Source organism: Pan troglodytes, chromosome 15 (assembly GCF_028858775.2).
Source record: "Pan troglodytes isolate AG18354 chromosome 15, NHGRI_mPanTro3-v2.0_pri, whole genome shotgun sequence".
Classification (NCBI taxonomy): domain Eukaryota; kingdom Metazoa; phylum Chordata; class Mammalia; order Primates; family Hominidae; genus Pan; species Pan troglodytes.
Window position 1 is genome coordinate 20239292 of NC_072413.2, and position 14200 is coordinate 20253491.

Consider the following 14200-nt stretch of genomic DNA (forward strand, 5'->3'; position numbering starts at 1 on the left):
ATCCACATCACTGTCTCTGAAGGAGCCTCACTGGAGTTGAGATGTAACTATTCCTATGGGGCAACACCTTCTCTCTTCTGGTATGTCCAGTCCCCCGGCCAAGGCCTCCAGCTGCTCCTGAAGTACTTTTCAGGAGACACTCTGGTTCAAGGCATTAAAGGCTTTGAGGCTGAATTTAAGAGGAGTCAATCTTCCTTCAACCTGAGGAAACCCTCTGTGCATTGGAGTGATGCTGCTGAGTACTTCTGTGCTGTGGGTGCCACAGTGCCTGGGTCTGCAGGGGGAGCTGAACACAAACTGCCTATGCTAGAGAAGTTTTCAGAGTTTCAGTATATCTTCCTGTGGCGTTTTCAAAGATCTCCTTTTTTATGATGGCGAATGAGGCAAAGAGGGCTAAGCCGACCCAGGCATTTCTATGTAATTCTGCAGTTCCTGTTATGCTCCATGTCCTGATAAATTTTGTTTCAGAAGCTTTTTGCTCATTGTAGAAACTATGTAATAGGAAATAGTATTCTTGAATGATGGAAGAGATAGTATTCTTATAACAATCAAGTCCTCCATGACTTACCTTGATGTTGTCTGCATTAGGGGGTTGACTATGTGAGCTGTGACATGGCCTCAGAGAAAATTGGTTTTCATTTATAATTTCATCTGTCATCTAATCTGGAAAACAGAAGATGATTTTCTCATGTTCTTACCTTGCAAATTTGTTTTCAAGTTGGTCATTCATAGGTTTTTTTTTTAGAGTTTCTTTTTTTGCCTCTAACTGTGGTATTTATGTGTCTAAATATTTTGTCTGAGTTTAAATAACTCTATTTAGGAAGAACTGTGAGAAGTTATTAGTCAACAATAAAAGAGTCATTAGAATCATGAAGGACTTAGAAAAATGTCAGGTGATGTTAGTTCCGACAACTATTTAAGAATAGTGAAGAAGAAAAATGAAGATTAAAAATTCATCAGTGTTTCTCCAAATACTTTTTCACCGTGAGAAAAGTAGTTTCCTATTCTTTTAGTGTCAGAAATGCTGCAAATCTGTATCAGAAATTTGTGGCTATAATCCCTTTCATTTTTCTTCTAGCTACTGGCATTTCTATTCATTGCTTTCGCCCTGTTGTTATATGATTTCAGCTATTGGAATATTAAAGATGGATTCTTATAACATTTTGATAATCAATCATGTGATAAGTTTAGCAATGCCAAACTGTGCTGGAAACACCGATAAGAATTGCAATGCATGGTAGAGGGTCACTGGACCCAGTATAAATTTATGACTTTCTTTTGTCTAGGATGTAAAGAACTGTTGAAGAAGCTTTTATACTTCTTGTTTGCTTGAAGCCTTGGAGGGTAGCAAGTAGTCTGGAGAAAAAGGAGAAGGAGGATGAATCTTTCCAGCTGCTACTTGGCTCACGCTATAATGTATTAGAGGGTAGGTACGTAGGAACCCTCAAATATAGAGAGAATAAGAAAATTGTGGCCAATGGTACACCTTAGCCAAATGGTGAACCAGCAGAGATCAGCAGAAGTTTTTAGGACCTAGTGAGATGATTATATGGGATAGATGTATTTCAATGATTGCTGGATGGGTATAAGGAAGGTAAATGGAACATTATAGATGTAAAATTATGAATAAGATATGTACTCGTGTAATGTCCCCTGCCTCAGTCCCTGCATTCTTTTCTATTTCTAAAGCACACTGTCTTCTACCTTTGATAAGATGGCTAACTTCAGGTGACTCACTGTTATCAGCTCAGCCACATTGCCCACAGGGACTGTGATGGGCACTTTATGCGACTATTAAAGGAGGTAGGAACATAGAATTGTTTTGTTGTTGTATGTGTTTCAAATGTATGTAGAAAGTTGTATATAGAAGTTGAATAGTCCAAGGGGTGGATTGATTTATTGACTCTCAGCTCCAAATTCACCCCTTGCCTCTTCCGTGAATGTGGATCTGTACCCTTCAACTATGTTCCTTGCCAGTTGGCATAACGTTATGCTTTGCCAGTAGAGGATCAGGGAGAAAAGATTTTGATTTTTGCTTTCTGTGTGCACACGCCACAGGTTCCTGCAGCATGAGAGGCTTCTCCAGCGTCCGGCTCATGCAGTGCACCCACACCAGGTTCCTGCGCTGTACAGTGGCCAGCAGTGTCCTCCAGGACTTCCATTTTTGCGTGGTACTGCAGAACAGAGCCTGCAGTGAGACACCTTCCTGTATCCAGCTTTCCCCATATTCATCCCTAGATTCATGAATCGGCACCCTAGATTATGGTTTTCTGGTAAGTATGAGAGGGTGAATTTCTCTGTAGAAAATTCACAGCACAACAGTGACTTCTGTGTCATCTAGTGAGACACAGTTGTGCCTTTCCCAATAAGATCTGGGTCTCACCCCTGGGGGGTGGGGCTAGGGGTCCCTTCTTGGGGTGTTGTACCCAGCCCTAGGAGTAGGGACTGCACCTTATATCTGCTATTCCTACAGGAATAGGAATAGCAGAGTTTTCTTTTCTTTGTATTACCTGTTTCCTTGTTACTCTAAATCCTGTTATAATTAATAATTTTTTATATTGATATTAAATTTTCCTATAATTATAAAAAGCATTTTCTGTTCAAATTATTATATGGTCTATCTTTCTTGATTGGACCAGATTTATACATGCACCAAGGATCTCAAGCCACTGAAGAGCATCTCCCCACCCACTGTCACCTGACAAATCTAGTTGCTTGCTTGTTTTATTTATTGCTCATTTGTTTTATTTATTTATGGTTTATTATTTTACTTATTTATTGTTTTACTTATATGATTACAAGAAACTTTATGCAATAAAGAATTACATTAAGAAGAATTTGGAAATATGTTTTTATATTAATGAAATTAATTTTGATTTTTCACATTTTGTGCATGTTTGACACAAAATTTTATCATACCATTGAGGCAAATTATAATCCCTTTTAAATGTATTTTAGCTTACAACACAAATTGTCTTTCATTCACTAATGAGACTGTGTCTGAAGATTTTAAATTCCAAGTCATTTTTCATCCATCTAACTCTTAATTATCCTTATTTTTGATTTCTTTAAAATGGAGGGAAAAGACCATGATACCTTTAAAACAATCTGAAGACAAAATACTTCTAACACCCAGAAAGTTTTTGTGTGTGCCTTTCCAGTCAACCCACCTTCTGGAGGCAACAGATGTTCATATTTCTAGTATTACAGATACTTTAACCATTTTAAAACTTTGAATCAATGGGATTATTCAGTAGGTACTCTCTTCTGCCTGGTTTCTTTCACTCATCATGTTCTGGAGGTTAATCCGTGTTCATTACTGTAATTGTTGAGAAGTTTCCTATTATATGAATAAAGCACAATTTATTTATTCATTTGGCTGTGCACACCATTGGCTGATTACAGAATCTTTTAGGGATTAAAGCTTTGGTAGCATTCTTTTTTTTTTAAATTAGATTCAGGGGTTACATGAGCAAGTTTGTTACATGGGTTCATTGCGTGATGTTGAGGTTTGGGCTTCTAATGATCTTGTAGTGAACGTAGTAACCTATAGATAGTTTTGCAACACTTTACCCTCCCCCCTCTCCTCCCTTTTGGAATCCCCAGTGCTTATTGTTCTCATCTTTGTGTCCTTGTGTACTCAATGTTTAACTCCCACTTATAAGTGAGAACATTGTGTATTTGGTTTTCTGTTTCTGTGTTAATTCCCTTAGGATAATGGCCTCCAGCTTCATCCATGTTGCTGCAAAGGACATGATCTCATGCTTTTTATGGCTGTGTAGTATTTTGTGGTGTACATATACCACATTTTCTTCATCCAGTCCACCACTGGTTGGAATTTGGTAGCATTCTTGGTGCAAGGTATAGGCTGTCCTAGATTTTTATATGCTGTTCAGGCAATGGTAGGGTGTGTCTCTAAAGTTCTATAGTTGAAATCCATATCTTAAATACTTTTATTTAAAAACCAATTCCTAAATTTCATTATGCTATTTAACATGTCACTAATTTTTCTAATAAAAACCCAATATCTGATATTTCCTGTGCTACTTATAAAAGCTTCAGGTATCATTCAAGCTGTGGGTAGCTGAACTGTAGTTTCCTCTGTTGTGGCCTTACGTGTTGATAACAACAGTAGCTGACCGCCTTGGAGTTTGCTTTCTTGTCTAAGTGAATTGACTCTCCTTAGAGTTGAGACTTAAGTTAACCAGCTCATGCTTGATATTCTGTGGTTTCTGTTGAAAAGATTTAATGTAAATTATATATCCTAGCACTTTAGTATATTTATTCTTACTTGGTAACATATATATATATATATAAAATGAACAATATTTTGATAAGTGTTCCTGCAAATCCTGAAGATCTATAAGTCATGTAATTATAATCCTTGCTCAACAGTCATTCCAGAGAACTCATTTAATATTTAGAGGCATTTTGCTATATACAGTACATATGAAAATATTTTAAAGCTTGTTAGGTAACTTATAAAGGAAATTTCGCTGTTATTTAATATCACATATGCAGCACATCCAATACAAATTTCCAATCGTTTAAGCACAATAATAAAGTTGTCAAGATAATTAGAGCTCTGTACAGAATTCTCATGGGGATATCTAAGACAAGCGAGCACTTTTATTCAGGAAACAAGTGCACCAAAACATGAGTGTAAAAGGTAGAATGTTAAGATGCTGAAGATACTTTATATGTATATTTATGACTTCAAGTTGCTCTGTGTGATATATTTCATATAACTGGATATTAAAAATTTACCTTCACATTAATTTTCTAGAGCTGCCATGACAAATACCACAGACGGGGTGGCATAAACAACAGAATCTGTTTTTCTCTCAATTCTGGAGATAGAAATCCAAGATTAAGGCGTTGGCAGGGCAGGTTGTTATTGAGGCTTGCAGATGGTTGCCTTCTCACCGTGCCTTCAGGTGGTCTCTCCTCTCATGGTGCACATGTCCGTGTCTGGATTTCCTTTCTTACAAGAACACCAATTATGTTGAGTTAGAACCCAGCTATATAACCTCATTTTACCTTAATGACCTCTTTAAAGATCCTGTTTTCAAATGCAGTTTCATTCTGATGTACTGGGGATAAGGGCTTCAACATGTAAATTTTTGATGAGACACGGTTTATTCTGTGGCAACCCTCCAGGGAAATAAATATCAAATTAATGAAGAAGACAATTAAAGCCTCTCTTGACACAACACTTTGCTAATTGCTGGCGCACACAATGATCATATATAATTTTGATGATGAATTTTCCCTGCTTTCTTTTGTGATTCTAGAGCAATTAGAAATGTGCAATAACAGATGCAGATACTTCCTAAATATTTCAAATTGTAAAGGAAGTAGAGAGTACAATGATAAAAATGTAAAAGCTATTATTTAGACTTGCCTTCTTTCTCACTGCTACATTAGGATATGGAATTTTCTCATGTTAGGTTTGTCCTTTTCTGCAGCTAAATCTTAATTTCTTTTTGGTTTTTCATCTCAGATAGTTTTCCTTTCTTTCTCTACTCTTTTCTGTATGAATGTTGAGTTTTTTACCTTGTCTTTTTTTCCCTCTCTCGTCTCTGATCTCAACTTTGCCAGAGCTATTTTAGCAGACTAACTTGCTATTCTTATCTTGCACTACTCTTTTACTACCTAATCAGCAGAAGGGACATTTAAAAGAAGCGAAAAGGATTGAAATTCTTTTGGAAGTTGTTTATGGCAGGTGCAGTGGGTTAAGTAGATGAGGGAGGGGTGCTATAGTCCTTGAATACAGAGGCAGCAGGAAGAATCCCATCCGATATGCTCAGCTTTCTTGGGGCTTGTTGTCTGTTTTTTCAAGCAGTATGTAGCAAGATTTTTAATTTTGATTGAATCATAGTCTTTTTAAAAATATGTTTCGATTACTGATACATTTGGATTCATTTTAACGTTTTGGCTTTGCTCAGCATGCTCTTGATTTGTTCTTTCGTGTTTTAGTCTGTCTTCTGTTGCAGTGATAGTTTTCTTTTTTCTTTCTATTGTTTTAGAAAGTGTAAATTGTATTTTTTGTTCCTAAAAGTATCCTTATATTATATATGTATACATATATATAATTTTTAAATGCCCAAAGTTGTTATTATTTTTTTCCTGAAGTTATTCCGTAACATTTTTTCCTTATATGTCCCCCTCTTTCTCCTTGGGTATATTTTTTTCTCCTTTTGACTTACTGTCTTTAGAATTACTTCTGTAGCTAATTGGAAGAAACTATACACATACTATATATATGAAGACAGTAATTTTAGAGTTTATCAAATTAGCCAATAAACTAGAGCCCCAATGCACACTAACAAAAGTAATGAAAAAGAAAACCATTCAACACAATAATGGGAACATGAATTCATTCCCTTCTTCCTCAGAGCCTTTGCCCGATCTTCCTTCTGCCCGGAGTGCTTTTCACTACTAGCCACACTGATGGTTCTTTCACTAGTTCCTAGTCTCTGCTCCTGAAGAAACATGAGCACATGTGAATAAAAAGAGGAATTCTTTAAAGGCTTTATTGCCATTTTATATTTTATGGTTAAAAAACAACATTTTAAGTGTTGATCAATAGGAGAAAGGCTGTATAAACTGAAGTATATCCCTAATATGATGCAGTATAGCAGAAGGCCCCATATGAATTAATACAATAAGACCTAAAGATTTATTATTGAGTTTATAAAGTGAGTTACAAAAAGGTATGCACAAGATGTATCATTTTTATTACATTTTAAACCTATAAATGAAATGCCATATATTTCAGCTGTTTCATATATTTTGTATATGAATGTAGATTGCATCAACTCCAAATTGATTAGATGAAACAATAAGGGTAATAAGGGATGAAAGGACTAGAACTGGGAGTAGTGGTCAAAGGAGATTTTAGTCTATCTGGAATGCTGTATTACTTTAAATTATTTCATATATTTGTGAATTCTTTCTAGTATTAAACCAAAAAAAGTCATAAAAGCCATCACAAAGGTTTATCTACATTTTTTTCTTGTCTACTCATAGAAAAAGGGAGAGAGGAGAAAACGATCACCTTCTTCATTAGGTTTTGTTCAGCCTTCCTAAGTATTTTTTTCTGCCTCTGGGATCATACAGCTTCTAGTTTACACTCCTCTTAGGTTCCTACTATGTGATTTATATTATAGATATGTATTTTTGTCCACTCCAGTAGACCATAAAACTAATATTACATCTGCTTTTAAGTATTCTTAAAACCTAATAAATTATTCACTTATAGTAAAACTTTAATACATGTTTTTGGACTTATTTTGAACTAAATTAAAGGAATTAAGTGAGAGTACAAAAAGAGAATTGCCAAATTAAGATACTAATTTCCACGAAATGACATTTTAAAGTGGTAATTGGTTCATTCTTAATCCCCATCCAATCTAGGCAGTTGTATTGTTTTCTGACCACCTCCATTTCCTTCATAGGAAACAGTGAATGGGGCTGGGTTGTGTGACTACTGAGGAATAAGTTGGTCCGTAGTGGTTTTTGTTGATGGCTTCAGTCCACTAGGGGGCACTCTAGGATTTCCAGAAATGAAGACTTTTTCTGATGGTCCCAAAGGGTGGAACAATTAAAAGAGAAGACAAGGGGGCATGTGAGTCAGTCAAATCACAGATAACAAGGAATTGCAGTGGAATGGGGGGCAGTGTGTGTGTAAAGTTCATCTTAGGTTTTCAGCTCTGACATTCTATATAGAACCTTAGAAAGCTGGAGTTCATAGGTCTACGAATCCATTGTGAGGATGATTCTATAAGCAGAGGTAAGGGAATTGGAGTTTTACTGGGAACTGGGGGGATGGACACTCAATAGAAAACATCTCTATTACATATTTTAAGTTTTTAAATTTTTATGACTAAAATTCCTGAAATTCACTGGCATGGAAATTATTCCAAAATACCCCTGATATCTGATTTCTTCATATATCTTCTCTGAGACTAAAAGGAACAAGAATAAGCAGAAAAGAAGAAAATAGGAAGGAAATAAGGACCAAAACCAGAAAGAGAATAGAGAGAAGAATATTTAATTTGACCAGCAGTATGTGGCCTGATTGTAACAGCTGTGTGGGCCTGCAGGGTGTGTAGGGAAAGGGTTGGACAGAGTGGGAGAGGTAGAAATTAAATCGGGGTGGATATCATACACACATCCTATTTTTCTTTTAACCAAACAAACTCTAGTTGGAAACATTTTCTATGCAGACAATCTCCTGATTTCAAGAAATTGTATTTGTTTCTAAATCCACCATACATGCTACCAGAAAGTTTTCCTTAGTAAAATTTTCATATAATTGAATTTTGCAATTTTCTGTCCAGCTATGTAATTTGGGCTTCCCATGATTCTTTAAGGCTCTACTTTCCCCAGCTGAGACACGGATTCTTCTCAGACGTATCATCCTCTTTCTTCACATACTATTCTACAATTTCTCTTATATAAAGTACTTTAAGGAAAAAAAAACCCTGTAACTTCATACACTGCAAATATTGGCTCTTCCCTCCTTACACTATTCACACCCAGAGTTTTGGAGAGATTACTGTGCAGTCTCAAAGGCCACTGCTGGTGGAGTTTCCTATTCAGATGAATGACAGAGCTCAGGTGTGATTGGTGCTCAGGGAGTCTGGTGCAAACTATTGACTGTAAGAACAAGTTTGTCTGGACCCAAGACTTGACCCCTTCCAGAGCAGTGGCAAAGGCACCCCAGCAACCAGGCAAGGAGCCATGGAGAGGAGACTGGGAGCTCTCCTGGGGCTTTTGTGGGTCCAGGTTTGCTGTGAGTTGGGCCATCCTAGATGGGGGCTGACAGAGGAAGGGAGGGAAGGGAGAGCTGACACAAATCTCCTGGACTGTCCTACAGCCTCATGAGTGTTTCTAGGGATATTTTACAGGCTTGGAAACTGCATCAGTGATTCCTTAGTGACATAATACATATTTGCTTTTCTCTTTCCAAGCAGGAGTGAGACGAGTGAAGGTGGAGCAGAGTCCTTCAGTTCCGAGTCTCCAGGAGAGAACCAGCTCTACTCTGAGATGCAGTTTTTCTACCTCTGTGAACAACGTGCAGTGGTTCCAACAGAATCCTGGGTTGGCCTCATCAATCTGTTTTTCATGGCTTCATGGATGAAGCACAGTGGAAAGTTATGGTCAAAAAGAAACTCTGAGGAGCTCTGTGGTACCCTACACATCACAGCCGCCCAACTGAAAGACTCAGGCACATACTTCTGTGCAGTGGAGGCACAGTTCTCACAGGAAATCTGCAGCCTGGATCCGAACTGCAGCTGGGCCTGCAGCCCCAACCCCTTCCGTGAGAGAGGCATGTTGCCCCCACAGTATCACTTGCACAGCTTCGGGTTTTCTGATTGACGTTGCACTTTTATCTCTGCTAAAATTAGACATTTCAGGATTGCCGTTTAACTTTTTTGTCCTACCCTTTTGCTCTCAGAAATCTCTTTGCAGGAAAAAGCTTTGATATGGAACCACTGGAGCAACTTTTAAAGATATCAGGACCCAATGTACTGTTAAAACAGATCCTCTAGCAAAGAGCATATAAATTACATATAAATTACTGTGATAAAAAAGGTTTGAAAAAATATATCCTGGTCGAGAAATAGCAAAGAGATGACTCAATGTCTCATCTAAATGCACGTTGTTCACTTTTCTAGTAAAAGGGAAGAGAGCATGTGTGATGTATATTATATATATATATTTTTTACTCCTGGAACCCATAAAAGATAAAATTTTAAAGCACGTAACATCATTGGGTGTCAGACATTCTCTGAATTTACATATATTATCTGGGTGCTGACAATACCTCTTTACTCTACACATGAATAAACTGAGGATTATAGGGCACACATGTTTTGCCTGAGCTCAGATGGTTATGAAACTAGCAATGAAGCTGGGCTGGGATTCTCCTTCTTGATGTATGAAAGCAGAGTGTGTACTCTAAGCTACACACTATAGAAGACCCTTGAGAATCACAAAATACCAATTATTTCAATTGATAAATTTGTGCAATGTGCTCACATACATCACTGGCAAATATATCCGTTGGGATAATTTCTAAATTGCATCTAGTAAGAAAGAGTTCATTAAACTTTTCATTTTGTTACATTAAAATCCATTTGTCTTCCTTGCATTACTCATGATTTTGTAACATCATTCAAGGTCTCGAAAAGAGAGCAGAAACTTCTAGGGTTGCCCCCCAAAAACTTACCTGCTGTAGCCACACTCCAAGACTTCTGAGAAGCAAAGCCAAAGTTTAAACCTAAATGTGGATCAGTTACAACACGTGTAGAATTTCAACCTTACAAGGTCTGTTACATGAACGTAAAAGAATGGACTAGGAAGGACTGGGGCCCTGAGAACCAAGATGAAGACAAGCTGGCAGTCTCCGGTGAAGCTGGGAGCAGGGCCAGCTTCCTGGGTATGTGATCTGTTGCAGCCCACAGGACCCTAGTTAATGCTCTGCTATCACTGCCTTGACATTTTTAATAGTTTTGTTTTTAAACTTGTGTGAGTAAGTGAAGTTCAGTGAGAGGACAGAGCATGTAGGTGAGCAGAGGAGATACACAGGACAGCAGGACACAGGACAGAATCACATGCAGGCTCAGGTTCATGGGCACAGTGGGCAGCATGTGAGCTGAACAGTTGGATGGGCTATTTTGAGTGCATGAGCACACAGGGCTCTCTGGTGTTTTGCGGCTATCCAAAGTGAGTGGCAGTAAACTTTTCAGTAAATTATTACACAATAAAAGCATATACATGGACAAGGCAATAAGGTATATTGGAGAGTTATTAGAATCCTTCAAAAAGTTTAGAGACTGTGGTTTTGAAAGTTGATATAACATTACAATTTGGATATCTGCAGGTTTAGAAATAGAAATTACATGTAAGGATAGCAGCTTAATGGAAAAGAGCATCATTTTCTCACCTTTTAATGCTATCTTCTTTTGTTTTTTTCCTTAACATCTTTTTTTTCAACTTTTATTTTAGAATTGGGGGTTCATTTGCAGGTTTGTTACAATAGTATATTATGTGATGCTAGAGTTTGGAGTTATAATGAATCCATTACCCAGGTAGTGAGCATAGTACTGAAAAGGTGATTTTTTTCAATCCTTAACCCCCTCCCTCTGTCCCCTCCCTTGTATTCTCCAGGGTCTACTGTTCTCATTTCTATGACCTTGTGTACCTAATGTTTAGCCCCTACTTATAAGTGAGGACATGTCATATTTGGCTTTATGTTTCAGTGCTAGTTCACTTAGTTATCCTAAGTTATCCTAATGGTTTCCAGCCACATCCATGGCTGCATAGTAGTCCATGTTGTATATGTACCGTGTTTTCCTTATCAAATCCACTGCTGATGGACACCTGGGTTGATTCCATGTCTTTGCTATTGTGAATAGTGCTGTGATGAACATATGGGCACACATGTCTTTCGGTAGGATGGTTTATTATCCTTTGGGTATGTAGCCAGTAGTGGGATTGCTGGGTGGAATGAACTCTCAGTTCTTTGAGAAATCTCCAAACTGCTCTCTATAGTTGCTGAACTGATTTACATTCCCAGCAACAGTGTATAAGTGTTGCCTTTTCTCCACAGCTTCATCAACATCTGCTATTTTTTTTGGCTTTTTAACAAAAGCCAAACATTGTGGTTTTGGTTTGCATTTCTATGATGATTAGTGATGAGCATTTTTTTTCATGTTTCCACTTGTATGCTTTTTTTTTTTTTGAGAAGTATCTGAAGAGCATTATTTTCATGTGAAGTTTTGAACAGCCACATTTTAACATAAAGGATAATATTGAAATTAATTAACTTTTTTTTTTTTTGAGACGGAGTCTCACTCTGTCGCCCAGGCTGGAGTGCAGTGGTGCGATCTCAGCTGACTGCAACCTCCGCCTCCTGGGTTCAAGTGATTCTCCTGCCTCAGCCTCCTGAGTAGCTGGGATTACAGGCCCCTGCCACCATGCCTGGCTAATTTTAGTAGAGATGGGGTTTCACCAAGTTGGCCAGGCTGGTCTCGAATTCCTGACCCGTGATCCGCCTGCCTCAGCCTCCCAAAGTGCTGGGATTACAGGCGTGACCTACCGTGCCTGGCCTGAAATTAATTTTTTAATAATTGAAGATACAGTGATAAAATGAATAAACAAGGATTTTGAATTATATCTATATCATTAAGCCATTTCTAGTTTCTTATACAGCTTCCACAAGTTCCTAAAAATTTCAGAGGAAACATTAAAACAGCACTGTGTAAATTTACATTGAAAACTGAGTTCAGACGTACATAAAACTGATTTGTGGTAAGAAATAAATTGTTTTAGAAAAATTGTTTCACAGGGACCATCAACCACTGATTTACTACAATTTATATTTCAGTTAATCCATCAGATAAGTATGCTAATGTTGTCACAGTATATAAAATACCTTTAAGAACTCCAGTATCAGTTGCATCAGCAGAAATATCTTTCTCGCAGTTAGAAATGAAAAATTCTAGTTAAGATTTTGCATTTCATAAGAGCACTTGACATTGCTTTCATTTATATGCTTGAAAATGAAGTTGCTCCAGGCATGAATTTTGCTAACCTCATAAATTAATTTGCAGAAAAGTGATCCATAAAATTTTATTCATCAAGATATCATATTAAAGTATTATTATATTAATTTATGACACCAAATTTTTAAACCAATTTTATGTTTTTTCTTATGTATCATTATAAACCCTATTGCATTTTATAAGTAATAAAATATTTTAAGAAAAAATCTTTACAGTTTATTACCTAATGGCTATTTTTCCTGCCTTTCGAATAAGAAATCCTAAATTTTCGTTTTGCACTGAGTCCCACAAATTGTACAGCCAGCCCAGCTGGGAATCTTGAATCCCCAAGCTAAATTTTGAAGGAGGGATTTTGAAGTCTGAAAGCAATCAGGATGTTTGAGAAAGTGCCTTTTGCTTTACATATTAGTAAACTCCTATACTTCTTCCATGTTCTCCAAGTTGCTGAGGTGTGTGTGTGTTTCCTTTAAGACAGACATGATACGCTATAAAGATAAGAAATTGATATCCAGAAGGGAGAATCCTGCCTCCCTATAGCCCAGCCATGGTGTCCATCCTCATATCACTGCTTGTGATGGCCTTTATACTTAGCGAGTAAAGTCTCAATTGATTTCATTTTACTATGGATTTAGGCTTCTGTTGATCTACCATCTATCACTAATGTTGTAGGAGGAATGAAAACTCACATAGGAACTCATCTGGAGGACCTTGTCTTTGCTTCTGAAGGGGCCCAAGGATTGGTTAGGGTAACCTCAGACCCACTAGATTGCATATTGATGTGAAAATGGTTTTGGGGTTCCATGATGCAAGACAATTTCTCCTTGCATTCCCATACTTTACACTGTACACAACTAGTCCTTAATAAATATTTGCTCTGTTAAATAGAATAAAATAATTTTACAGCTAGAAAAGCACTTAGAAATCTTTTAGTCCAATTTCACTTTACAAAGAGAGAAACCATATCCAAGATGCCAGTATGAAACCATTAGATGAGCCGGGAGTAGAAAGAAACTGGATTTCCTCCCTTCCTCCTTAGTATTGTTTCCTCTGCCTCATTCCTGCGGGACCACATTGCTGAGCAAAGAGAAACTGAGGAAAATCCAGCCACTTTGACCTCTGCAGTTTGGGTCTGGGAAAGACTTGGTCCAATCAGTTTGACCATGAGAATGGAGAGTTCCAACTTGTGTAAGTAAACATTTGCCACTTTGGGCCACAGAGATACTCATGAGGCTGAGCCACTGTTACTCTACCAGCAAATCAGTCCATGACTCACTGGCTTCTGTAGGAGTGAGCCAAAAGTGATGGTGCCATCCTCAACCCCTGGATGTATTTCTGAGAATTTTCCTAAAAATAGCAAGGTGTGTACCTTATGGTGGATGGATATTCCTTGAAAGAAGGATGTGAACATAAGGAGCATCACTCTACATTGTTTAAAAATGATCACTGAAATTGGGAAGCTAAGGGGAACATTGCCCTTGTGTAGCTGACAGTTCATGAAAGTGCTGGAAAAGCTTTTCCGGGCCAACCCTTTGATAATGAGTCTGGCAAAAAACGAAATAATCACTAGGCTGGGAATTTTGTCCAGGGCATGGCTATATTCAAGGTACAGTTAATATACGGAA

The 14200-nt window shown here is 37.5% G+C and overlaps 1 long non-coding RNA gene across 2 annotated transcripts; it reads left to right on the forward strand.

Moving 5' to 3' along the window:
- Positions 1 to 999: 999 nt before the first annotated feature.
- On the forward strand, positions 1000 to 12631 carry LOC129136961 (uncharacterized). Of its 2 annotated transcripts, XR_008538973.2 has the most exons (4): positions 1000 to 1426; positions 1690 to 1803; positions 2059 to 2273; positions 8982 to 12631. It is a non-coding gene; the product is annotated as an uncharacterized LOC129136961 (long non-coding RNA). The 2 variants fall into 2 exon arrangements; XR_010150877.1 differs by having other exon boundaries at positions 1690 to 2273.
- Positions 12632 to 14200: the final 1569 nt, after the last annotated feature.